Below are 26,181 nucleotides of genomic sequence, written 5' to 3' on the forward strand. Positions count from 1 at the left end.
TAAACTTTATACGCAGTGTCCTAGACCCCTCCAGACAATAAAGTTCATGTTTTATCTTTCAGTTTAATTGCAGCTATTTGACAGTTATCCTCCATCTTCCCAAATGTTATCATCATTATAAAACAATTCTTCATCAATAGTCTTACAATAAGATGATTTATTGGTGTATGTATCTGTGTCCAGTGTTGTCATCCTAATCATTAACATAATGATCTTGAAGAGAACAGATGTCTGTTAATATGAAACTTTTACACTTTCCCTTTAAAGTTTCATGGAAAGTGCTCACAGTGGTTTGGCCAGTGCCTTGCATGGTAGCTTGCTGCTGTTGGTATGAGTGTGTGTGTGTGTGAATTTATGTGAACTCAAAGAAATGTGTGAAATGACCACGACTTCTTACATGGCAATCTGGGCCTTCCAGACCAAACACATCAACGGCATCACTGCACTCTGAAAGCCATAATTTCCAATGACTTGTGACGCACCTCAACAGCTTTTTGTGGCATTGAACAAAGCATTAGCGCAGCCACAGCACAGCCGCCAGCGAGTTGCCAGCGAGCTCGCACTGTTGCTGCACCCTGAATTAAGCCAAGTTGCACAGCAATGCGCTGTGTGCACTGAAGCCAGCACAGAGCTCAACTAAAACCGTGTTTGGTCTAAAAGGCCCATGACATGGTGGCAGCACAGTTGGGTTTAAGAACTGAAAGGACAGTACTTGGTTAGATTTAAAAAAGAATTGCAGTTTTGATAAAAGTAACTTTTGTTATGTTGTGGGTAGAAGTATGTTATAAAATGACGTAAATACCATAGAATGTATAAAATAAAGGATTTTGAGGCCTCAAGTTCTGCATTTTGGCCATTGCAGTCTTGGTTTTTTTGGAGTCAAAGGGTACCATATTTGGATGAGAGGCTGTAAAAAAGTTTGTTTTTTTTCTTGTGCAACAGGCTGTAAACAACAATCACATATTTCTGCTGTAAGTTGGGCATTTTAACATGGGGATCTATGGAGATCAGCCATCAGAGAAAATGCTGTTTTTGCACTTTTGCTTCCTTTTTCAGCCCTGGAGGTTGCCACTTGGCAAGTAAATAAAGAACGTAAATACGTAAAGTAAAAGGAAGTCAACTTTAACTAGTTTTAGTTTGACACTGGACATAAACAGTGGTCCCCTGGGTGAATGTCTGTTGTTGGTTTGACCAATCCACCATCACAACCTTCGTCCCTACACGGACTTCTTTGTTCTGTATAATACCTATCAGGTCATAACATTTAAAACCTACTTCAGTGTGACGTCATTGAACCAGGGAATTCATTGGTCCACTACAACAAAGGATCCTAATTGAATTTCCATTGGCATCGTTTCCCTGGTGCTGGCATGTAATTTTAATACATTATGCACCACCACCTCGTAATGTGGGATTAAGAGTTTGTGGTCATGTCACGTATGTCTGTGAGATCATGTTGCTGTGAATGGGTGACTGAAAGGCAAACTGAAAAGTGCTTTGAATAAAAGTGGGATATAAATGCATTCCATTTTTCTGTCAGGTGAAACAGTTTAGTGATTTTCGTGTTTCAACATGCTGGGCAGCTTGTTCCTGTGTGTGCTGGAAAAAAAGCTCCAAAGCTCTTTGCTTTACAAAAACCTTTTCAAAACTAATTAGACCAACTCAAATCTAATGCACCCCCCTCCACTAACTCTGCTGGTGATGTTCACAGACAAACACACCAATACATGTCACTCATCCTGAGGAGCTGTCGAACATGAAAGCAGCTTTCTCAAGTTGAGGTAGTCAGCATCTACAGGTGTTCACGCTGCAGCATGAAAACTTACTGACAGCAAAAACTAACGCTAACCTTCACAAGGGTTTCGAATGGGCAAATTACTCACACTTTGTTTATCTCTCATCTTTTATGAGTTACTGCACAGTGGATACACCTATAAAATAAAATACCCCAAAATGGCCTTGAACACTGAATCCTTGAAAAGCCAATGTCACGCAAATGAAGTGATTTAGTAGCAAAGTATGCACATGGTAGCCTATCACAGACAGGGACAGATAATGTATCGTGTCCATTTTATTTATTGGTGTTATAATGTAATGAGAAATAAACAATATTGCATTTGTAAGGGCATTTGAAGGCCCAGACACAGTTCACTGGCTTGTATTCAAGCTGTGCTTTGCATTTAGCAGATGTCTGTCTACAGCCATTTTAATTTTTCACCCTTTCTGCCACCTGAGCGAGCTGCAGCTGCTATTTAACTCATACCAATATTGTCATCCAGCACTGGTCTTACACCTGGTTAAAGAAGTATTTTGCTGGTGGAAAATGGTCTTTTCATAAAACTAAGCTGTCGATGCAGTAGAAAGTGTCCTACTGAAGAGAAACTGAAACTGGTGTTACATGGCCAAAGAAAACAGAGAAAAAGAGCTGTGGCATTGCTTTTGCTGAGGTATGAATCCTACAACTACCAGTACTGGTGTTCTTGGTCAAAGAATTATTTCACTGCTGAAAAGATGTGTGTGTGTATATATATATATAGGCCGTCATTGCCATTGATGGTATAATCAAAGAAAAAGGGCTGTGCATTCACGCTTGCTCAAGACGTAGAAAACCTACAACTACCAGAATGAACTGTGCTGCATTGTACCAATAAACGCTCCTGCTGGTGTGTGATGTTATATGAGCGTTTTTCCACAGGAAACAATATGAAGGCCAGCTGGTGACAAACAATGTTGATTTACAGTTAAACTAAACTGTGAGCTAAAACACGTTTGCTAAAACATTTAGGAGATAAAAAGGCAATACAGTAGCATAATGGTTTACATTTAACCATAACTGATTAGTTTTTTGTTTTAGTTTAGTTTTCATCCAAGATTTTCACCAAATAGCAACACAGCATGGCGCCTGCCGCTTGTGCACAAATTCTCGTGTTACAGCCAGTGCACTAAAATATGTATCTGAAGACAGTTTCCGGGAAGAAATAGACAATACAGTAACAGAATCTTGGCTTATATTTCATCAGCACTGCTTAGTTTTACTGTTTGGTTTCAGTCTCACTCTCTCGATCCACTTCTATACTCTCATATCACAGCTGAACTGTGCACTAAAATATGTTTCAGAAAACATTTTAAGCAAGAAAAAGGTAATACAGTAACAGAATCTTCATTGGATCATCACTGCCTTATTTTTAAGCACTTCTATAATCTGTGTCCGTGGTGGTGGGCATACGAAAATGTGGAAGTACAATCTGTAGTTTGAGCATGCGAAACGAGATGAGAAAAGGTTTAGCACAGTTCATTTATACACACCCACATTGTTATGATACAAAGATGGTTGGAAATTAGCTAAGACTGCCTTTAAAAGCGGCGATCAGACATTATGAAGTCTGTTGGACGTTAAACCATACACAGAGTGATACATCTAATCAAGGAGCATGATTGGATGTAATGACAGCCACTCCAGAGTAAAAGATTGGATTAAGTTTTTGTACACTGCAGTGAAAAAGTGATTCTGGTGCATTCCTACTGCACAACATAGAGGAAATCCTACCACACATCAGAAATGAGCTGCTGACTTTGCCAGAGGATTTGGCTTGGGGCCCGAAGCTTCTTAGCTCAATGGAGAGACGCCTGAGAAAGAGCTTTATTGCCCCGTACTGGTCTGAAATGAAGACGAAGACAAGAGTATGCTGCTTGAAGAAAACAAGCTTTGTTTTATAACTCCTATTTCAAGGGGCAACACAAACTCTAAATGATTAATTTACAAAATATTGGTACCTTCCTGACTACACAGGCGTTACCCACAGAGGCTTGCAAATAGACCATTTGAAAAATTTGAAGTAGCTGAGCAGAAAATAGTCCAACTTATTGGGAAGGTCTAGATTTCAGTTACATAAAGTAAATAATTTATCCAGGAAAGCAAAAGACCTCTTTGCATTCACCAAGGTAACAGCAACTCATGGCACCAGCATCCCTGATGCTCAGAAAGAAGATTATGCAACGCCAGTTCAACCCTTTATAAATAACAGGAATAATGGTCGCTCTCTTCTTCGACCATGTGAAAGCTCAGTAAAACCTTCAGCCGTATAAAACTGGAGCGTGTGAGGAAAAGAGAAACATTCCTCTCAGATAAGTAAAGCACTCTGTGACACCAGCCAAATTATACTGTCATTAAACAACAATTTGTTGAGTGATTTTTAATGGTGGGCACAGAAGAAGTTGGTGTCTGGGCTGTTGGAGAAAGGGGGTTCTGGTGCGGCTGGGACCCTGCTGTGCCACACACTTTGAGGCATGCCATCTCTGAAGGTGGGTTAGGACCTCGTGATGGGCTGTGACAGATTGGGGTCGAGCCGTTGGACTCTTTGCATTTTGAAGGCCTGAACCATTGGTTGAGCTAGCTGGGTGGGTGACAAGAGATTTCTAAAGGCTTGGAGAGGGTCATGACACCGAGGGGTTTGCCCAGTCTTGTAAGCAGAGAGCGTTAGAAAGTGCTGTATTGGAGGGCCTGGGACTGGCAGGGGCCCAGCAGCCACTATCCACAGCTACAGAATACAGGGTTCAACCTATGGACATCTCTATAGATGCTATACAATGTACAGCGCTGTGTGCCTATAGACAACCGCCTTTCAAAGTTTTACCAGAGGGGATTTACGACATACAGTGCACTGGCCATCCAATCGCACCAGCCGCATACTAACCAGCACCACCTTTTGTTAAGGAGGAGACATCAGATGTCGTGAACGCCTCCCTCTAAATCGCCCCTCTTCACTTTCACAGGCACAGCTGTGTCTTGCGGAGAAAAGAGCCAGAAGTCTCTAAAATGCTTCAGTGGACTTCAATGTGGATGTCCATCCGACACATTTTCACGATGTTGTCTGAATAGGACGCATTCTCAGCTCATTGTAAGAGCCGGCGAGCGGAGTGACAGAGATCCAAAGGGAGCTAACAGACGATGCTGGCAGACCTACATCATGGCTCAGCACTAAGCTGTCAATCTGTTGAAACAGGAGACCAACTGGCCTCATGTTCATCATGACGCAGGAAAGACGGGCCCCTCGACCCAAATCTCCTTGGGTCGGTGGGAAAATTGCTTGAAAAAAAAAACATGAAAAGTGTGGAACTCATCATGTCAGCTGCTGTTGTGGCTCTAAGATAAATCGTGTTTGTGAGCACAGCACGACAGCTTTATGCTTACAATGCCTCGATCATGCTACAGTGAAGCATGTGTGTGTGAATGTGTTCACAGGCTGCAAAGGTTTACTTAATCAGGCCAGGTTGGGTCCCAAGTTGATTCATGACACACACACACACGGTGCTGTAATGGCACAGCTACTATAAAGCTCTATATCCAACACAAGCCAATGCACAAGGTAGGTCACTGAATCTCACCTTCTGCATTCATGCACACAGCATGTACACAATCATATAGGTTACAGGCATTAAAACACACACATGCCAACACACACAATGGCAGCTGGCATCTCTGTTAAAGGCAAGTAAAGAAATGAATGACTCACGTTGAAAGGATTTAGCACGAAACGGGGACTCTCTCGCAGAGAAAGGCACCATCAAGGAAAGTTTATCATAAACAAATCTCTGCTCAGGAGATCTGGGGTCATACACATGAAGGCAGTCAGCGAAGGCACAGAGATCCGTTCGGGGAAATCACAGACGGAACAAAGTTCATAAATCCAAGCAGGGTTGAAAACCAGCGCAGCAAACAGGAGAAAAAGGCTGGAGAGTATAAACACACTATGGTGACAATGACAAACTGGCAACTGAATGGAGGAAACACTGGTCTGAAAAAACACAAGGACTGATAACTGAATACACACAGGTGAGTGAAACAAGACACAGGTGAAACACATGAAGTAATCAACAGGGAAAAAAACACATGAACCATCTTTTCTCTCTTTCTTTTTTTTTTTTTTTTTTTTACATAGAGTTGAGAACAAAATTGCCCAAAAAATTATTTTAACATAAAACATTACATTTCCACTGAAAAAGTTAGATCTGGTTACAATTGGGACATACCTAGCATTTATTGGTAAATTTGAGCACTGATTTTATGTGTCTAACTCTCTATGTGGGATTATTCTAGTCCTTTAACACCCAATATGAAGAGTTTAAGAAGAGGGATTTGGTAAATTATGTAAGAAAAAAAAGATATTAACAATTATTTTGAGATTTTACAATGCATCCTCAGAAAAAAAAAATCATTTTATCCTACTTTAAATGTCTTGTTGTCTGCGTTTTTTTCTGACTTTCCAAAGATTGATTTAAGACATTTTAATACCAATTAAGGCCCTTTTTTCAATTAATAAATTCAATGCCTTTTAAGATGTTTTAGGGATCTGCAGGAACCCCAATTTACATTACGGTGCCTGATGTCCATCAAGAGTTTGGTGTTAGATGTATAAAATTTGTATTTTTGACTTAAATAATTTAATTCTACAATAAATGAAATGAAGGAAAATAAAGAAACATAACAAAAACAAAATCTTTCAAGGTCCGCTAAACTGATGGAATAAACTGAAATAACGTTTTTTGCCAATTTAAAATTAAAAAAAAGAAAAAAGTGTTTAAAATTTTCAGTAGTTGTCAGGTAAGTGTCAAAGTCAGTATCTTTTAAAACATAAGAGGAGGGAAATCTTTGAAGCCATGTAATTCTGTGTATATAAGATTTTGCTAAAATGATGATTAAATTAATTATGTAACTTCACAACATAAGATGAGGAATTGGGACTGCTGGATGGGAAATGGGTCAAATTAAGAAGCAAATGGCAAATAACTTTTTTACAAAAACAGCCATTTAAGGTGGTATGCCCCTCCCTAAACCAAAATAAAAAGCACAAGTTCCTCCCCAGTACTTAAAAAATGATATAACCTCCCATAAATAACAGTCCTTTACAATCTTGTGTTTTTGTTTTTGTAAAGTGTATAACTGTCGAGACCTTGATTATATGCAATATTTTCCTTTTTACAGAAGAAGAAGAAGAAGAATATTCTCCACCCAAAAGAAAATGGCTCAAGCTCTCTTGGCCTCTTGGGAAATTGAATTTCTGATGGAGGAAAAATCCAAGAGATTCTTTTTTTATTTTTTACAGGAAGTTCCAAAACCTTTCTTGGGCAACAGCATGATGATGAGAGGAAGCAACAGAATAAATGTCTAAAAATAAAATGCAGCTTATGAGGAGAGGCTGAGGACTTGAGATAAATCTGTATTATTAGACTTCAGGACAGAAACAGAGTCAGTTTTACAGTAAGGAGTCAAACTGTCAGTCTCATATCCCCCTCCAGGGACCTGACAGGAGAGGGTGATTTCTCTCCTTCACTTTTCTTTAATCATGTCTCACAAAACTATTACCTCCAGAGAGCGGCAGCGTGAACAGCAGAATAACAGCTCCGGATGAGTGACAGACAAAGTGGTGAGCTGGGAGAGGAAGAAGATGAAGGAAGAGAAATGAAAGGAAGGTCATCTTTATCACTGTTGTGATAATGCTACACTGCTATGATGAAAGCTCTCCAAAATAAAGCTCCATAATTATACTTAATTTTCTGTTTGCAAAAATGCTGCATCTTGAATAGATCTGTGGCTGAAATTTGAACTTCTCACACAGACACGATTTTCTTTAATGTATCATGAAGACAGAAGAAATTACACTGTGAGTATGTTGTGGTGGTGATTTGGCGCCATAAAAGAGACATTAAAGCAGAGTGCATGAACATTAATTGCTAAAGAAATTAAAAACAGAAAGAGGTTTGTTTCAAGAGCATAGTGCTGAGCTGAATCAGGTGTATCCCTGCTCCCTTCATGCATCCTGAACACTCTCACACACACTCGCACACACACAAACACAGACACTCATTGTGTTCAGTGTGCCTGTGTGGTGACTAATCACACTCAAAGCAACTAATGACTCATGCAGCTCTGGCCCTGGCTTCAGATGGAGAGAGGACTCTGGAAAGCTGGTCCCTCCAATTCAAGATTACACACTCTTTCCTCTCACACTGACACCATTGATCTCACTGGGCATGGAGACAGAGGTTATTTAAACCGGCTCGCTAAGGGGAGGCCAAGTTGAAATTTGGCTATATGTGTGTGCAGTAAAGCGCAGAAAGGAGGCAATTTAGATCACTCTGAAGGATCCTCAACAGACAAGACGAGAAAAAAAGAGACTTGTAGTCACTGTAAGTAGGTAGTTACAACTTTTCTGTACTTTTCTTTAATTATTCAGTGTTGGACCCAAAAGGAAATATACTGATGTAATGTTTAATGCATGTGTCACTAATTTGTGCATACCTGTGAGAGTGACAGCTCTTATAAAATCCATCTGTTACCGAGCTTCCTTTAGAGCAGTTAAGCTGCTGTAGAGCGACACTCAGCAGACCTGCAGCAGATGATCTCAGAAATGCTCATTTTCTCTCTCCACCTCTCTGTTCTCAGCCTCATTCTGGCACTGTCTGTTTTTCTTGAGTGTGCGTGTGCAAAAAGTGGAGGATGCTGTGTATGTTATCCAACAAAAAAAAAAAAAATCAATTTAAATGCATTTTATTAACATATGAGGGAGCCACTCTATTTATAAGTGTGCACATAAATATGTGAGAACAGAGTATTGTAACAGCTTTGAGAGGAAACAGAAACCAGGGAGTGCCAGACAGCGACCTCGGTTGAATCAATCGCCGCTCTTTTTCTGTGATGCATCAAAACGGATCAAATCACACCCACATCAATTGATTTGCTACTAGTGCACCTTTTACTGGAACAGGAACATTTTTCTTTTTTTTTTTTTCCAAAGAAGGACTTCAAAAAAACAAGCTGATTTTTTGTGTGTGAAAATTGTCAGGAATATGTCCTTTGAGTGATTTCCTTCAGATTTGATTCATTTCTGCCAGAAAAAATAAACAACGGATGAAATATCAAGCTGATTTAAAATAAACGTAATATTACTAAATTAATAAGAGTGGATTCATCTGCATTCTTGTGAAAATGGAGGCCGAGGTAGCTACAGCAGTTGCAGTTGCTTCAGTGATCAAGCAAACAAACAGGCAGATATTTTGACAGCAACAATCATGGCAATTTGAAAAAAAAGAAGAAGCAGCCAAATCTTACAGTTATCATTTCCTTTAGGTGCACAACAGCCTTGTTGATTCTGAGACACTATCCTGTCAAATTTCACACACTACGCTGCTGAGGAGTGTATACTGTGTGCTAACGTAAGTATCACACAACATATGTTCACCAGCTAGCTGCTAATTTTTCCATTTAGTGCTGGACAGCAGGAGTTATTTCTACAGGCGACACAGGTGGGGTGCTAACCTGAAGGGGGAGCGCAAAAAACAGAGCCAAACCAAAAAACCGAAAGATTCTAAAACGCTCCAGTGGAGGAAACTGCGGTTTTCTCTGTGGGTTCATCACGAAGAGCGCCCCCTTTCACAGACCATGTAGAATTTTAATCCGCTGTAACATGTAGAGATGAAATGGTTAATATATTCTATATCAGGATTAAAGTGACCGAAGTTATCACTGTTACCAGTATTATCATGGTATTGTTTAATGTGCTGAAAAAGTACTGATACACTGAAGCAAGTTTTCTAAAGAAAACCAAAACTTAGCAGCACTATGCAAAAAACATTAAAATATTACCATACTCAGTGCGTTATAGGAAAATATGAAAACCGTATCAACCGTGCATTAACGTTAAAGATAGCCTGCCTTGAAAATGTTTGCTCGAGTGTCTTTGTCACTGTACATGAGGACAAGGGACCAGTAGCATCACTGGGTTTGCTTGCTGCACGCCTACTCTGTAAACAAGGGAATAGAAAAACAAACCCACGTTGCATGCTGTGCCTGAATCTGGGAGACTGTTGTTAACTTTGGTTGAGTACTGCACAGTAAACAAACCTGGTTTTAATGATTATTCAAATTTGAAACAGCAAATTCTAACCACCAGGAATTTCACTGTAGTTTATTAGTGAAACCGGTAACTGTTTCATGAAATTTTTGTTTAAGTAAATAGCAATAGTGAAGGGGATAATGATTTTAAGGTCGGAGGTCAAATATGTGTTGCTTGGGATTGTTTAAGTAGCCTCTTCACCAGCTGCTCCTGAAAGACACCAGAGGTCAAAGGTGAAGGTTCTGAGGTCAGCACTTGGTGACAAAGTCAATAAAGGATCAGGTGCATGAGGCGCAGCTATGATCTTGAGTATATTAGTCTATGGCTTCACACACACACACACACACACACACACACACACACACACACCACACACACACTGGATCACACTGGCTGGATCATGAGAGATTTCATAAACAGGCCACCAACCACATTTTCATCCATATGGAAAGGTTGTTATAAAAACAAGTAGCTGTGACATTAAATGTAATAATAGACAAAACATATACATGTTGGTGGGACTTTATCCAACAAGCCCTCATCTTTGATGAGTCTGTGGAATATCTACACGGTTAGGAAAGACAAAAAACCCAGAGAGATCTGCCATTCAACTGTTCATCTCTAGCACCAATGAAGCTTTTTCCTCATTCTCAATTCATCATTGGAACAATAACAAGAAAGAAGTATTTCAAACAATGTGGCATTAGGAAAAAAAAAAACTGTGATGACTTTTAACTACCCTCTCCAAAAGTGACTAATCATTCTAATCTCTGTGTTGCAGAGGCGGATAAAACTTTGGTGCTGCCTCAGAGAGCTCCTTCTGTGAAGCCAAACATTTGTCTTCCACCAGTCACTACCTTAGAGGAGAGCCTCTGGCCAAAGACAAAGAGAGGGACCTTTCTCTTTGTGTGGGTGAGCTGTTCAGCTGTGGTCTCATCTACGCTTGTAATGATTGGCCTGGTGGGCTGCTTTAGTCCCTCCCAGGCTAAAGACGGAAGTTGATTGATGGATTGGTTTGTCCAATCCCTTTTGGGTTTTGGCAACTGGGGACTCACTCGGGTTTCAATATTCCAGGGAGAGAGGGAAACGTTATTCCATCCAGCAGCTCAAAACACAGCTGCTTCTTTTCTATCTGGCGAATGTTTGTGGTCGGACAGTTGGGCTCTGAGATTTGGGAGCTGTCCAGTGCTGAAAACATGGGCAGTTTTAGCCCCAGTCGCTGTGAAGTCATTGTTAGTCTAAAGCCTATTCTCCTTCTGCCTGTAAACGCACCACAAAGTTCAAAGAGATCATAAAATTCCCACTTTAGTCCACAGTCTAGTTGGATCTGCTGTTTATGAATTACTGCAGCAGCTAAGACGTCTCATACATTTGCTGCATTGTACAAAACAGCACATCACATTCAGATCCAAACACAGTCAACACATTCTCAGGGCAGCATAACCAACAAGCCTGTGGCTGACTCAGAGGTGAAGCTTATTTTGATCGTCACTTTGAGCGAGTGCTGGTGCCCATTTGCATTTTTATAGCGCTATTCTGTTAGCTATAAGCACTGTATTAAAGGGGAACAGACCCCATAATCACCTGAGTGACATATAAGAGAGGGCACTTGAGAGAATAATAGCAAACCTTGACTGAGATCTACCTTTAGTTTCTACTGAAAATACACTTCCGGCAAGACTTGTGACAAAACGGATCGCTTTTAACCAGCAGGGTTATTTCATTTTATTCTGAAAAAATGACTTGGGCCTGCATCGAACAGCTGTTTCATTACCAGTTATTCTGCAAGTGATTTTTTCAGTCATACTTTATAATGTCAGAAAATTTGGAAAAATCTTGTTCAACAGCCCAAAACACAAAGATATCCATTTTATGATAACACAAAAAACAGAAGAACAGCAAATCATCACAGTTGTGATGGCACCAGCTAATGTTTGGCATTTTTGCTTGAAAAATAACTAAAATTATTAATATCACAACAGTTGCTGTTGCTACATAATAGTTGCTCACCATTTATTTCACTGGTTTGTTGCATAAATTACTAGAAAATTGTGAAAAACATTATCGATTTTTGATTGATTTGTTCACGAAAACCCACAAAATAATCAGTTTAATATAGGCATAGGTTTATCAGGGGAGTGCATTTGTGCATTTGCCCCCCACAATAAAAACATTAAAGTAGCACAAGACTTGTTGGTGAAATGCAAGTGACATTTCAACCATAAATTAATGCAAGGGCAAAAACTGATGCAGAAATTCACCGAAATGCAGGAAATTATGTGTTTTATGCTGAAAACCCAAAACGCAATCAGTTTACTATTATGCCTAGACGTAGATTTCAGTTGGGACACAAGGGACACATCCCACTCAATATTTAGAACATCTGCGTCTGTCCCCCTCCTCCCCCTCAAAAAAAACATTTAAGTAGCAAAGGGCTTTTATTCTGGCAAAATTACCATAAATAATAATAATTACCATAAATTGATGCCAAAGAGGCCAGAATTAAAAAAAAATCATCACAATGCAGGAAATTAGGTGTTTGAAATTAAATTTTTCAGGAGGACCTCAAACCCCCAGATTCATGAGTCCCCCTAATTGTGAAAAAAATCAAAATGCTTAATTTAGAAAAATTAAAGTCTTTTCCACTTTTTTTAAAAAAAATGAACAAATAGATGTGAAAATTCATCAGAATGCAAGAAATTAGGTACTGGACAAGCAAATGTTTCTGGGGTAAGATCTTCAAACCACTGGTGTAATATGTTTCCCCACCAAATGTTGGAACAAAACCTATGCCCTTGCTATCAAATTAGACAGAAAAGCTACAAATCCTAACAATTAAACTGAGCAACAAGGAAATGTTTGGCATCTTTGCTTGAAATATAATAACTTCAGATATTCTTTTTCTTATTTCTAAGTGATAAATCGTCTCATCCTTTCACTTCTACAGTATTTCATCCATCTGAAAGCATCCAAAATTACTCTTTTTTTCCCATCTACCAGTAAAGCAAAGTGACTTCTGGAATTGCGGACATCTCAGAGCCCAGACATGATAAACAACACTGAGGCTGATTGAGTGCAAAGTGTGCAGCAACAGACTCGTCTATTTTAGTCAGACCTCTTATTTCCCAACAACACCGCTTTCTGATCCCTCTGCTCGTGTGAGTGCACTCATCTACATACACACACAACCCTACTGTATGCGTGCCGGGGCTCATGGATGCCCTTTCAAATAGGCTGCACACTCGCACACATCCGGACAGAATGAAAAATGCATGCTGTAAACTTTCAGCTGGGTCTCTTAGCCTCATTCCTCACTATTCTCCCCTCCTCATCCCACAGGCTCTCCGTTATCTCTCACACACATACGTCTCCTCAGCTTTGGCTTGTCTGTAGCGTTTCCTGGTTAACCACATCTTGCTTTGTGGCACTGACACACAGCTGGTGGTGGACGCACTAACAAGGCCAAAGAAGAAAAGACTTGGAGTTGGTGAATAGAAGCAGAATGGGCTTTATTGGGCTACAGGGGCTTTCATATTCTCAGACAATACAGCTCATTTGTCAAGGTGACCCAAACTGTTCTCCTCCTTCACTGTGATTTGTACATGCCAGTGCTTGTTTACAGAGCAGGCAGTCATCAATACAAGACTTCCCAAGATCCGTTCACCTGCTTGGCAACAGGCGATCACTCATTTTACACTCATTTGGCTGCTTTTTGTATCATTCAGGTTTAGTTTACAAGGCTTGGAGACTTTTATGCAACGATAAAACACTGTGTGATCACTGTAAATCCACTTTCTATACATATCAGGATCTTTGATGTCACGCCCAGGTGACAGCTCTGGAGTTGGACCAACATAAGATGTGACTCTGGCAGTTGTTCAGCACATGCTGTTTGTTCACCTGTGATTTACATAATACATTTGGCAAACACCTGTTCAAGTGTTCAGATGTGCTTCCACAATTGCATCACTCAGCAGAAGGCATCCTCCCCCTTTGATTTACAAAGATGTGCATGTAAAGTTCCTCAGAAGACATATCCTGAGAGGAAATCATGCAAAGGGCACACTAACAAGGTTATCTAGTGAGTTGATGATTTATGCATGCCTCTACATGCCTCGTAAATATAGACCAATATTAAAAGCTTTGACCTGTAAATAATTAAAGATATCCCAAACGGGTGCGATTTGTGTGCGTCTCAGAGGCTGAGGATGTGATCGTGCGAGAGGAGAGGCGTTGATTGGTCCACAGGAAATAGTTATCGCATATGCATATCATTATTGCACGGATTCGGGACGTTAAGGATACAATTTCCATAAATTGCCCTGCTTTTAAAAGTGCGTTTTATATTATAACCAAGAAATGAAATCACTTTAAATCTTCCTCCAGCAGCTGAGCGGTCTCCGGCGCCTCCTGCCACCCGGTGACTTGAGATATCACACACTGACCAAATAATTGATTTCATGAAAGCATGCATGCAAAGCAAATCGTCTCCGTGCTTTTCACTCTTACCTTTTCTCCTGACAAAAACCAGACGCGTCTCAGTGGTGCAGTCCTCAGGAATGTCAGCTTTGCGCCTCAGTGCAGGTGCTCTCCAAAGCACCCACGGGGTGCAGAGACGGCAAAACGACGAAACAAGGGTGAAACAGCACTTTGCAGGGACAGAAGAGACCGAGGGGTGAGTGTGTGCACAAGCGCTCCGCGTCCTGGACTTTTCACTCCCTCTCCAACGCTATCCTCTCCTCGCTGAGCAGCAGCACTAGGCGCCGTTCATCCTCACACGTTGATAGATCGGAACGGATGCTCTCTCTCTCACACACACACTCACACATACACACACAGCAAGGTGCTGCCTCCGTCCGTCCCCCTCCTCGCCAGCAGCAACGCTGAGGGAGAGAAGCGAGATCAGTTTGAACAAAGAGGCAAGCGGTGACAGGCAGACGGCTCCAGCGCCCCCATTCAAAGAGGGGGAGACAGGGTGGTGGTGAGGGTGGGAGAGGGAGGGTGGGGGTGTCGGAGAGAGAGAGAGAGAGAGGGAGAGAAAAGGGGGGTGTACTTTATATGACCATAATCCGATTCCTACATAAACCTCAAAGGTTGATCCGGTGTCTGTGAATTTAATTCAAATTTACCCATGAGCTTACAATGACAGTCTGACCATCAGCTCACCCCCTCATATCCTCATTCATACCCTCGTGTCTCTACACACACCTCATGTGAATCAACTTGTATAATTACAATTTCTTGGAGTAAGCATCTTAACTACGTTTCCTATGGTGTTCTTCTCCCAGTTTTTTTGATTCCTTATTTTATCATTTTTTAAATTATTATAATTTATTGATTTTTGGGGGAGCTTTAATTACTTAATAGGGTTTGGAGTGTGTGGCTGGGGTGTAAATATAAGGTGATGTTTTGTTTTGTTGTTCTGTCACACCAACTCTGTCACTTAAACTCTCGAGCATATTTGAACTTTGTATTTGACATTGTACAGTACTGGTTCCTAATAATAATTAAACAATTAAATAAAAAAAACTTGTGTAATCATAGGTGTAGATTTTTGGGGGGATGCAGGGGGCACATTCCCTTAATATTTCTAACATGTGCAGATTATATTTCTATATTTTTACAATAAACACACCAAATACTGTGTGTGTATATCAGTTATCCTGTGCAACTATTAATCATGTAGACACAGTATCTTTATAAGCAAAATGTATAGTGCATATAGATTATATATATTTTTATTTATTTTTTTGGAAATATTATCTCTTTTTTGCACTTAAATCACTGTTTTGAATTTTTCTCTTCTGACTCTTGAGCTGCTGTAATGTGTGAATTTCTTCGGTGTGGGATTAATTAAGTCTTATCTTGTCCAGTAACAAATAAATAAGCCTAGAACTTTTATTTGGGCAAAATGAATAACATTTACATCATAAATTGATGCAGAAAAGGCACAAATTGGTCCATGACAATTCACCAGAATGCACCTGGCACACAATGCTAAAAAAAGATGTTGGAATTTCCAATGGTGTGGGCACTGACATTGGGATGTTTTGCAGATGTTGGGTTTTGTTTTCCATACCTCATGACTAAATTTCATTATTATACGTCAAGATGCAGATTGTTCTAATGCCCTGTTCATACATTTTCCAACTCAAAGTACTGCACCAAAATTTGTACGTATCCAACATAATGATGAGCCACTAATTTGTGCATAACTCACGTATTTTGGAAGGCTGCGATCATGTGACCAATGTGCTGACAGGAGTAAAGAAGTAGGAAACAGGTTGGGGCAGTGGTCAGGTCACAAAACATAGGACTTTCCCCAGGAGACTGCTGTTCGGAACCATGCCATCCGTCATTAAATTTTTTGTCATTTTAAAGTATGCCCTTATCATGTTTCTTTTCCACAACCTCAATACAGTCACTTGACTTGCCTAAATCTAACCTACATAACTTAACATTAATAATGTAACGTTGCGCTAAGGACATACCAGATGACGTTGGCATGAGACCATAGACTATCCAAGTTTGGAATTTTAGCTTTTGCCATCTTGTTTTCATGGAGACAGAAGTGACCATATTTGGATGAGAGGCTGGCGCGCTGGAGGAGCGAGGGGTGGGTCTGACTGAGAAGCCAAGGACACTATTGGCAGACAGCCTTGTACTAAATGCAGCTCGCCTTAGTATACGCAAAATGTAAGTGGATGAGCAAAAAAAAAAAAAACAGTGTTAGTGGCCATTCATGAAACCAGAGGTTTTGGCACTTCAACACTGGCTTCACTTTTTAGCCTCAGCAGGTTGCCACTTGCATGAGATGTTTGAGAGACACAACTTAAAACCAACCAAATATCAGCATCTTCAGTATTCTACGTCAGATTGATATTAGCATCAAACGTTGTCCTGACATTAAATTCTGGTCACATGACGTCACAACCTAAAGTCAACCAGTCAATATTAGCGAGTAACAATGTTGGTGGCCAGCTGGGAAAATGAAGTTTTGGGGTATGGTGTTATTGTACGCCAGCAGACGGCTGAATGGCACCTGCTTCAACCGTCCAATATGCACACTGGTGGTGTCACTTGAGAACACGGCCAGACAGAACCTGTTGCATATGCATGAAATGCAGCATGACAGTGTCAGGTTGAAATGCTGGTGGTAACGATGTAATATAAGGAGTGCAAGGTTGCCTACAGGGCTGGTGGATGGGTTGAACAAACCCGGACTTTGATGTGGGAGTCAGGTGTTCGCTTCCTGTTTAGATGTGACATTTTATTCTTCACCTACCCATGTGGCTCCTTCCCCTAAACCTGACCATCAGTGACTTTTTCACTTAAACCTAATCATCTGCGCCAGCATGTGCATTTGTTGATGTCCCGGCATTGGTTGCCATGTGCTGTTGTTGCCTAAACATAACCACTCACATCCTCATTCCATCATGCGCATTTGTTGTCATTATGGCATCCTGGAGCGTAAAGAGCAGATGCAGACAGATACTGAAAACATAACATTTAGACGCGGAGGTCCACTGACAAATCTGTAATATGTGATGACTTGGAATGAAAATGTGTTTGTGCCCGTCACCCTCAAATCTTGAAATCAAAATCTACACCCTTGAATATAATAATTACATATAACCCCTAAGCCTCTTGTTGTAATAGGACAAAGAATAAATATCATACAGTATTCATCCAATTAATGCATGCATGCAGAGATAACATTTTGACTGATGCTGAGCCGAATTCATGGTGACAACTGCTGAGTGAAAACACAGCTGCCTCAGATGCATCTCACAACCTGGCAACAGCCATCATCTCATCACTGCAGCAGGGTCAATACACACCAAACAGTCAGTCTTCATCAGGGCGTAGTAAGGAAAGCCTGTTCGTCGCTGGTGGCAGCTCTGACCACAGGTTCAGCTCCTACACTGATTTCTCTCCATGATAAAGTGAGCGAAAGAGCAGCAGATTTCTTGTTATTCATCAAACTGTAGGTCTGCAGTCTGTTCCTCAAGATGGTTTTGAATTATGCATCTTCCCTTGTGTAATGGAGGCAGGAGTTGGTTTTTGGAATCTTAATAGAGCCTCTAATCATCATAATCACAATGACTTCTAAGCTGAAATCTGTATTTGAGGAAAACGTCTCCATTTCACCCAGTGACATAGTATGTTTGTTTGGAGAAGTCTGTGTTGGAGAGAATAATGGTGAAATGTTTCTGTCAAACTTTAGATTTATCAGTGTAGACACAAAGTTTTAAAGTATAAGAAATAAAGCCAAAGACAGCAAGTGATGAAGGACTTGTCTTGAGTTTTGTGCATCATCAATTTCAACCTTACGCTAAAGGTGCAATCTGTGAAATATGGCCCTGAATTTTAATTTCCGAAAGTCTGAAAAATGTCCCATTTGTCCACACTAACCACACCTTCACCAGAGCATTGTTAAGAAACGTTAAGGTTAACATAAATAACATATCTGTGGTTTACAGAAACATACAATGCAAAAAATTCTGGCAATTGGGTTGTCTAACTGCAGGGAGTGTATATTTTCAGAGAAATGGGACTTTGGAGCAATGAGCATTTGTTTTCTGGAAAAATTTGCTCTCGGTCCAGTGGGACATTTTTTGGACCAATGGGGCTTGAGAATTTAACAACAGGCAGTTTCTGTGGGGGATAATGGGGAAACAGACATATTTTTACATCCAATTTACCCAAGTTTGGTCAAAATAAAGGCTCTATTTTGACCAAACAAGAGTATGTGATTATTGTAACAGTGGAAAGTCAGTTGGTGAGTTTTACTTTGTTTCTGTTTGGTTTGAATGAAGCGTGTTTTACAATGAGGAGGTTTAGCTATTCTTATTTCTATGAGAGAGAGGCATGTAGTTGTGTTTTTCTGTTTAATAAGGAAAATAGAAATAAGAATATTTCCTTTCTTGACATTTTGTTTATTTTCTTCAACTTAAGAGAGCTTGTACTACTTGGCTTGGAGGTGAAATGTTGCCCTCTATTAGTTTGGAGCATGTGGCCATGCATTCCACACTTCACCTTTAACCCCGCTGACCTGCCTGTGGTTTCTGTCATCAGAAAATTACACTGTAAAGCCAAACTTTGCTCAACTTTGTTTCAAATTCTAGTGGAGATATAGTTTCCGAAGGCACCAGCCTGAAAAATGTTTTCAAAAAAATGCACAAGGCATTTAGAATCATTTCATTTGATGGTACAGCCATAAATACAGGGGTGTTTTGTTCAGGTAGAGCTCCCTGGGGCCTGAGCAGTAAAACTTTCAGAGTTTAGTTCTCCCGCATCTCCTTCCGGTCATCTTCCTGTTGTGTTCACAGGGAATAAAAGACGCAGTCAGAGCCGGATGAATCCCCCACTGCCCTGTTTGTCTCTGTTTTCCCCATCACTCTCTCAGCAGCGATGGGGGCCTGTAAAAGTGTCTGCTAGTAAAACAAACACACTGCCTGGTTTAGGGGCATCAGTGGTCTGCCTTAACCGCCGTTAGTATTTCTGATCTGACGTTTCTTTGACTGCAAGTTGTATATATTTTGTCTTTTTTTTCTCTCTAAGTATTACAAAACACACCATTGTCTTTTTAGGAAACAACAAAACTGAAGCCAAGTACTGACGGATACGACCGGATTAGAGGTGAACCCAAATGCAACTGTTTACACATTAAATACGAATAAATATGACTAAAACATGTTCTCTAACACACTAAACAGCTTTGTTTAATCTGAATTTATGCATTTGAAATGAAGATTTTTGTAAGAATGTCTTATTTTTTGTATTTTTGTGCAACAAAGTAAAAACACCAAGACAGCATGATTAGGTATATAGCTGGTTGAATGGACTAACATTTGCCTGGAAGATGTTTAGCTAGCTCGGGCCTTGTTGTCACTAATAACGTGTCTTATCGAGTCACTCAGCACTGCAGCTACTATCCTGTAGATTTATGTGCTGACAGAAAGGAAGAGCTTATGTGTTCAGGTGCACTTATCCATATTTGCACTTCATTGTCAATTCTGCAGCCTCGAACAGAGAACAAAACAATATCCATCAATCTCTGTAATATTTATGTCAGAAGACCACAAACTGTAAGTCTACACCGTTCAATAACAGTAATGGACTAGATCAATACTTGTTATTGGAAACTCTCATACCTCTGTGGACTGGAAACAGATCAGTGCCACTGTGGAAAGACAATCTGCCCTCAGCTTCAATTCCAGAGGATCAATTTCTGGCTGAATTATAACAAGTCTTTCCCCATACAGTCGACCTTGTTTATCCATCCTTTCCGGTCAGCACAGCGTTAGAACTACAGGTACCAGAAAACAAACACTATAAAGATGTGCCATATTTATGCCGGTGTCTTCTCTTCATCTAAAGTGTCTCCACTATCTGAGTTTATAAAAGAAATAGTACATTGCATTTCAAACCAGTATATGAGTGTTTCAGCACATTGTCTACGCCTGCAGATGCCTTGAAATATTCAGGAAACACTATCGTCAGCACATTTTAAAGCTTCACATGACTGTTTTATCCCCTAACATCAAATTTTACCATTATTTCACATTAGAGCAGCTAAAATTAATATTTTTTACGCAATGGATGAAAAGACTGTGTAATCTCCCTTGTAGTGATGAACTCACATAGAATGAAGGCCTTTGCACAGTCTGTATTTTCAGTATGTATTTTTTAAAATCCACTATCCAGTAAAAGTCATTACACACAGAGACCTTGCACACTGAGTCTGATGCCTGTTTGTGTTCTATTTTCAGCAAAAATTTGCAATGTGAGGCAAAATGAAAAGACTTATTTGCTCTCTTGCTTCTCTCCTCGCTATAGGTCGCCATTCTCTGCCTGTATCTTGCATTTGGCATTGGAGGGACCTGAGTTATGAAATGATACTGTGCTACTATTAAACTGCACACTGCTGTAAGCATCATCATTGCTGTTGTTTAGTCTAGATAGGCAAATGTTACTTGCTCTTTGTCACGAAAGATTTCAAGAAGGACACTTTTTCCACATATCTCCACTTCTTTTTAATGCTGGCCCCAGTGCATTTGCGGATGTATGTGTCCTGCAGATTTTGCCACATTTTCTACACTGCGTCTTGGTCAAACAACTCTGTAAAGGCTTTGAGAGATGCGGAAAAATTGTACCTGTACCTGTGTGTAAACTTTATTGACATAATGTGAGGTTGCCTTTATTTTCAAATGTGTGGCAACTTTGAATGAAAAGTAGACTTTGTGTGCAAAGGCCTTTCCTCTGCAGTTCCCTTCAGCCTTACAGGGATTATATAGCATCTTTTAGCTCATTGTTATGGTTTTACAGTGAGAAAATGTACCATTTTGGATCAGTTTGCAACCCAAATCAGCAGCATTGCTACATATAGCAGGCAGCTGTTGATAAAATCAAGGTTTCCAGTGTCAGTTTAAACATGCAGAGCTATGCCCGAGATGGACCATTTCTGGAGTCACGCCAAACTCACCTCCAACCACTTTCAAGCAGATAGCAATGACGTCTTGCCAACCACAGCCAACTCGATGATTCCCTTCTCCCTCTAACACAAGTGTGTTGTTTGTCCTTCCAGATATCTGCTTTATTTTACTGTTTCATGATAACTTTCACATATGTAAGAGGAAAAGTGCTGGGGGGCTTTTATTGTAAAGAATTTAAAGGAAATTAAATGTTTAGCTAGAACTTTGTTCATGGTTTTTCATCCATAAAAACAAACTAACAGCCTGCTGCAGGGAGGATGAGTACTAGCAGAAACAGCCACAGTCAGATGTTTGATGAAGAGCTGTCTTCTGCCAACACCTCACTTCCAACAGGTGAACTTCTTTAACCTGCTGCGCTGTGTGATGGAAAAACACTCACATCAAAATAACAAGGGACTTTAGCTGTGGATCAGCCAGCTGCTTTGACACGTCATCCCTCCAGACAAGCCCTCATCAGTTAAAGACACTCCATCAAGCCAGTAGCCCTGGTGTAATAGAGAAGCAAATTCCCCCCATGCTGGTTGACAAGTCAATTCAAGTCAAGCTGTGGCAGCATGTGTGTGTAGAAAAATGCCAAAAGTGGAGCATTTAGCAGCTTAAGAGGCAAATATTTCCTTCAGGAGTTGGTGGAGACCAAAAACAAAGCAAACATGACAGGAAATATTGGACTTTATGGAGTTATTGGACTTTTTGGAGATATTTACGTTTTACATGACAACTTAATAATGATAATATGTTACTGTTACATTTAAAGCTTGTTGCTTTCCCCACAGGGCCAAAAAATTAATTCATACAGCTTTAAGGTAAGAAGAAATTCTTATCTCACACTGTCTGGCAGTATCATAAATAACGGTTGTTACCAACTGTTCCAGCCACAGGGTCGATATTTCTTGTTAGTCTTAGTTTAAGGTCCACAAATAAGATAAATGACTACATATACTATATTTATTCACATAATTCAATCAACACATTGGCTTAGGACACAATGACATAAAACATATTGCACGTATACACAGCAATAGGACTTAAAAATGAAAGTTCTGGGGCAGAAATACACTGTTCTTCAATAAAGTCTGTATGTTTTTTTTTTTTTAAACAAATATGACAAGTTCACAAGTCACTTGCAGTCCATTCAGAATGATCCCATGACCCACTTTTTGACCTCGGCCCACCAGTTTGGAACCACTGATATATACTGTGTTCTGTATCAGTTTGTTCCAGCTCTGCATTGAAACCATATATTTAAAGCAACAGAGCAGGTGCAAAATATTCTAAACTCTGCATATCAAACATGTATTTCAATGCAGAAAATAAAAGTGGATATCTGAGCATACGTACGCTCAATGTTAATGAGCTTAAACTCTGAATTACACAGTTTTACAGCATATACATACTGCACATGAACTGCTCATAGTCACTAATTCATGCGCACGCACACACACATACATACACACAAGGAGGCTTGGCTCAGCCTTAATGTGAGCTGTGACTTTTAGAAATGTCAGGCGCCTCGCCAAAGAGACAAACAATGTCAATCACTCTCCAGCAAGGGAGCAGCCATCCACGCACAATGGAGAACACACAATACTCAAGGGAGGCAGGATGAGGATGATGACACAAAAATGACTTCTGGAAAGCTATTATAGCATCTTAACGGGAGCAAAATAACACAGCCAAGTAACAAACGCTGCCCTCAGTGGGAAACGAAAGAGCGTAATGAGGCTTTCAGTAGCGTTGTGATTTTCTTCACACCGATAGACACGTGTGGTGTCTTTAGGCTCCCGTGTTTGCTTATAATTTGCTGGGCAGATTCCGTCTTCATGGGTTTGCGTTTATGGTGATGCTGTTAATGGGAAGAGATCAAACAAGCCAGTAACCAAGCCACATAAAACGAGAGGAAACAGGATATCTCCCAGTTGAGAGAAGTCTAAACTAAACTGGATTTTATAAACTCAGCAGTTGCTCAGATTTGGTTTAGCCATCATGCTGCGTTTAAGTGTTTGCGAGCCAAGAGGCCCCATCTGGGCGGCAGCAGAGCAGTCATGGAGGAAGTCTGGGAGACGTGGGGGCACCGATGATAACCACATGGTATACCTCCATACTGTCTAACCACAGGCTGACTGGTTAATGTTTGCTCTGGCCTAATTTTTAAGATTCGTGGGACCACATAGATTGTCATTACAGGGATAATGTTATATTTGGTTATGTTTAGTGGCTGCACAGTAGAAGCTGTGAGATTTTCCTTTCTAGGCTTGCTGGATGTTAGTGGAAAGAAAAGGCTTTTATTTCAGTGAATAAGTGGAATATTCACTGTGAAACCTCAATGTGAGAGTTGAATACAACAGCTCAGCAGGCTGTTCTCTTTCACTGTAAATAAAAGCTTGTGAATTCCTGCGATCAAATTTTTACAGTGTGCACAAGAAGAGACCATATGAAAGCCCTGCTCTTGTGGTGTTCACAACCACTTAAGTTTCAAGTTCAATTGTAAAGTGTTGATGACCTTTTCAGAAATGGTGCAGGCCATGGACGTTCATTTTTCTGTGGATGGTAATTATAATATCATCATTTTATTTGTATAGAGTTGTTCTCTATATTTTTATAATGTGTCTAGGGTAAATATTGATATTTGCAATGTCCTCATTTCCTTGGTCGTTATGTCTTTGCATTTTCTGCATTATGTGACTTGCTCGCTAGTTTGTTAAACTGTTAGCCTCGATAACTTCATTTTCATACCTGTTGCCATTGCTGTCGCTCTCATGACAAAACCACTTGAACACATAGCATGTCATGTACACATCTTTCCATGTCGTAGTCACAAGCTTACAGGTTCCATCTAAAAAATCAGCATATAACCCATGTAGTCGTGACAAAGAAGGCTGTGATCATGAGACCTATGCACTGCAGGCTGTCAAACCTCATATGACAGAGGCAAAGAAAGTCAGTTGACATATTATGAGAAACAACAAAATCAGGTGGCAGCCAGGCTGGTGGACGGGTCAGACAAACACAGGACTTTGATCCAAGAGACTGCTATTTAAGTCCAGAGTGAAAGCAAAAGTCAACATTGTTTCGAACCTGCATCAGGTCAGGTCATGTTTATGTACTTAATATGGCATGATTGTAAGGTATTATATAGGTTGTCGTATGTGCATATTTTTTCGTAACATATCATGTGAGCAGTTGTATGAGGATATGCTGAGTTTGGTAGTTTACACTAAAAAAACACTTTAAAAAACACTTTACTCAATGTCAATTTAAGTTTAGGCAATGTTCAATTAGGAATACTATTTTTATGCTTACACTTTTAAAAATTTTCAGCCATGCTGGTGCTGGTGTGTTAATGGACGATATGTTGGTCAGTTTGACCACCACTGTGGCGGAGACTAAAATATCCAGGCAGCAGAGATGGCAGAGTACATTTTTGAAAAGAGACAGGTTAAAATGACCCCTATTGAACCACCTGATGGCTCCATTGTCATTATGTGACACAAATATTAGGGATTCACTGATTCACAATACTGACCTTAATAAGAAGACCGGATATCAGCCATTAACCATGTTAAATAAAGGGAGAAATAACATCATTGTAATATTCTGTGTTTTTGTATCAGTTGCATTCTTTCAGTTGGGCTGCCGAATTTTTAGTAATACATTAAACCCTGACCTCATGTAACCTTTATTAGAAATAAATCAATAAACAATAACATCCCAATGAGTTCCGCATGATAAAACCTGGACCATTTCTGTGACAACTAAGCAAACCTCATTTGTTGATGGGATGTGATCAAAAGCTGTGGAAAACGCTAGTTGAATACTATATCGACCATTACTTAAAGATCTAGAGTGAAGGACTTAATGGCAACTAGCGGCTGAGGCTGCAACACATTGACACTTCTCCTGTATGCCATGCAAGCAAAAACCCATAACCACGTATTGCCCCTTTAGAGCAAGTGTATGGTTTGTCCGTTCTAATCTAAAAGCATAGAGGTGCAACATAGCGGACTATGTGGAGGAGCACCCGCTTTGTATGTTGATAAACAAGGTAAGAAGATAAGGTAACAAAAGCACAATTATCCTTATTTTCAGGTGATTATACACAAAACAAAACATATTCTGTAGTATTCCATCTCTGCCAATAGATGCTTTTATATCCTACACGCTGTTCCTTTAAGATTTTTTTTTTTGTCAGTTATTTTAACTGTAGAGGTTGTTACAGTAAGATTTGATGGAGCATGTCACTGAGCCTGAGGCCTAAATGTAACTTTATAAGTTGATACATTAGAGAAGAAAATGTCAGGAATGAAAGAGAAAAGAGGCCTTGGCAGCCTGGACGAGATGAGAAATGAAGAAGAAAAATAGATCATAAACAGCAGTGGAGGGACTATTAGCAAACAAAAGAACAGAGAGTTTGGAGGAGGAGAGAACAAAAGAAGATACAAACTCCCAAATCAAAATGTTTTCTACAGTGATAACACAAATGTTTGTGTACCACGCTACTGGGACAGAACAAGACTTTTGTTTTTTCGGAGAAGGTTTTTTGTTACTTTTTTTTTTTTTATCTTTGAAGTATATTGTTCAGTTTCAGAGTTGGTTTGTGCATCTGAGCTCGTCTTACTGTTTGGCTGATGTGTGAAGGCTTTTAATTCAGACTGGATGACAGCTTTAACATCCCCAACCCCCCTGACAACACACATGCCAACATACAGACACACATGCAAGCACACGCAGGCTGGAAAAGGAAAAAAAAGAAAAAACCCTTTTACATGCTCAATTAAACCCTGATCTACCTC

At 40.0% G+C, this 26,181-nt stretch overlaps 1 protein-coding gene across 2 annotated transcripts in view; it reads right to left on the reverse strand.

Moving 5' to 3' along the window:
• LOC121952038 (neurocan core protein-like) overlaps window positions 1-14,769 on the reverse strand; it is a 56,950-nt gene extending 42,181 nt beyond the window's left edge. Inside the window, exon 1 of one of the 2 annotated variants that reach the window (XM_042498555.1) lies at window positions 14,403-14,769. The gene's annotated coding sequence lies outside the window, so the exon portion shown is untranslated. Of the gene's footprint in view, window positions 1-5,513; window positions 5,770-14,402 lie in introns of those variants that run through there. The other variant, XM_042498556.1, reaches the window with a different exon arrangement.
• Window positions 14,770-26,181: the final 11,412 nt, after the last annotated feature.

The sequence above is a fragment of the Plectropomus leopardus genome, chromosome 12 (assembly GCF_008729295.1).
Source record: "Plectropomus leopardus isolate mb chromosome 12, YSFRI_Pleo_2.0, whole genome shotgun sequence".
Lineage (NCBI taxonomy): Eukaryota > Metazoa > Chordata > Actinopteri > Perciformes > Serranidae > Plectropomus > Plectropomus leopardus.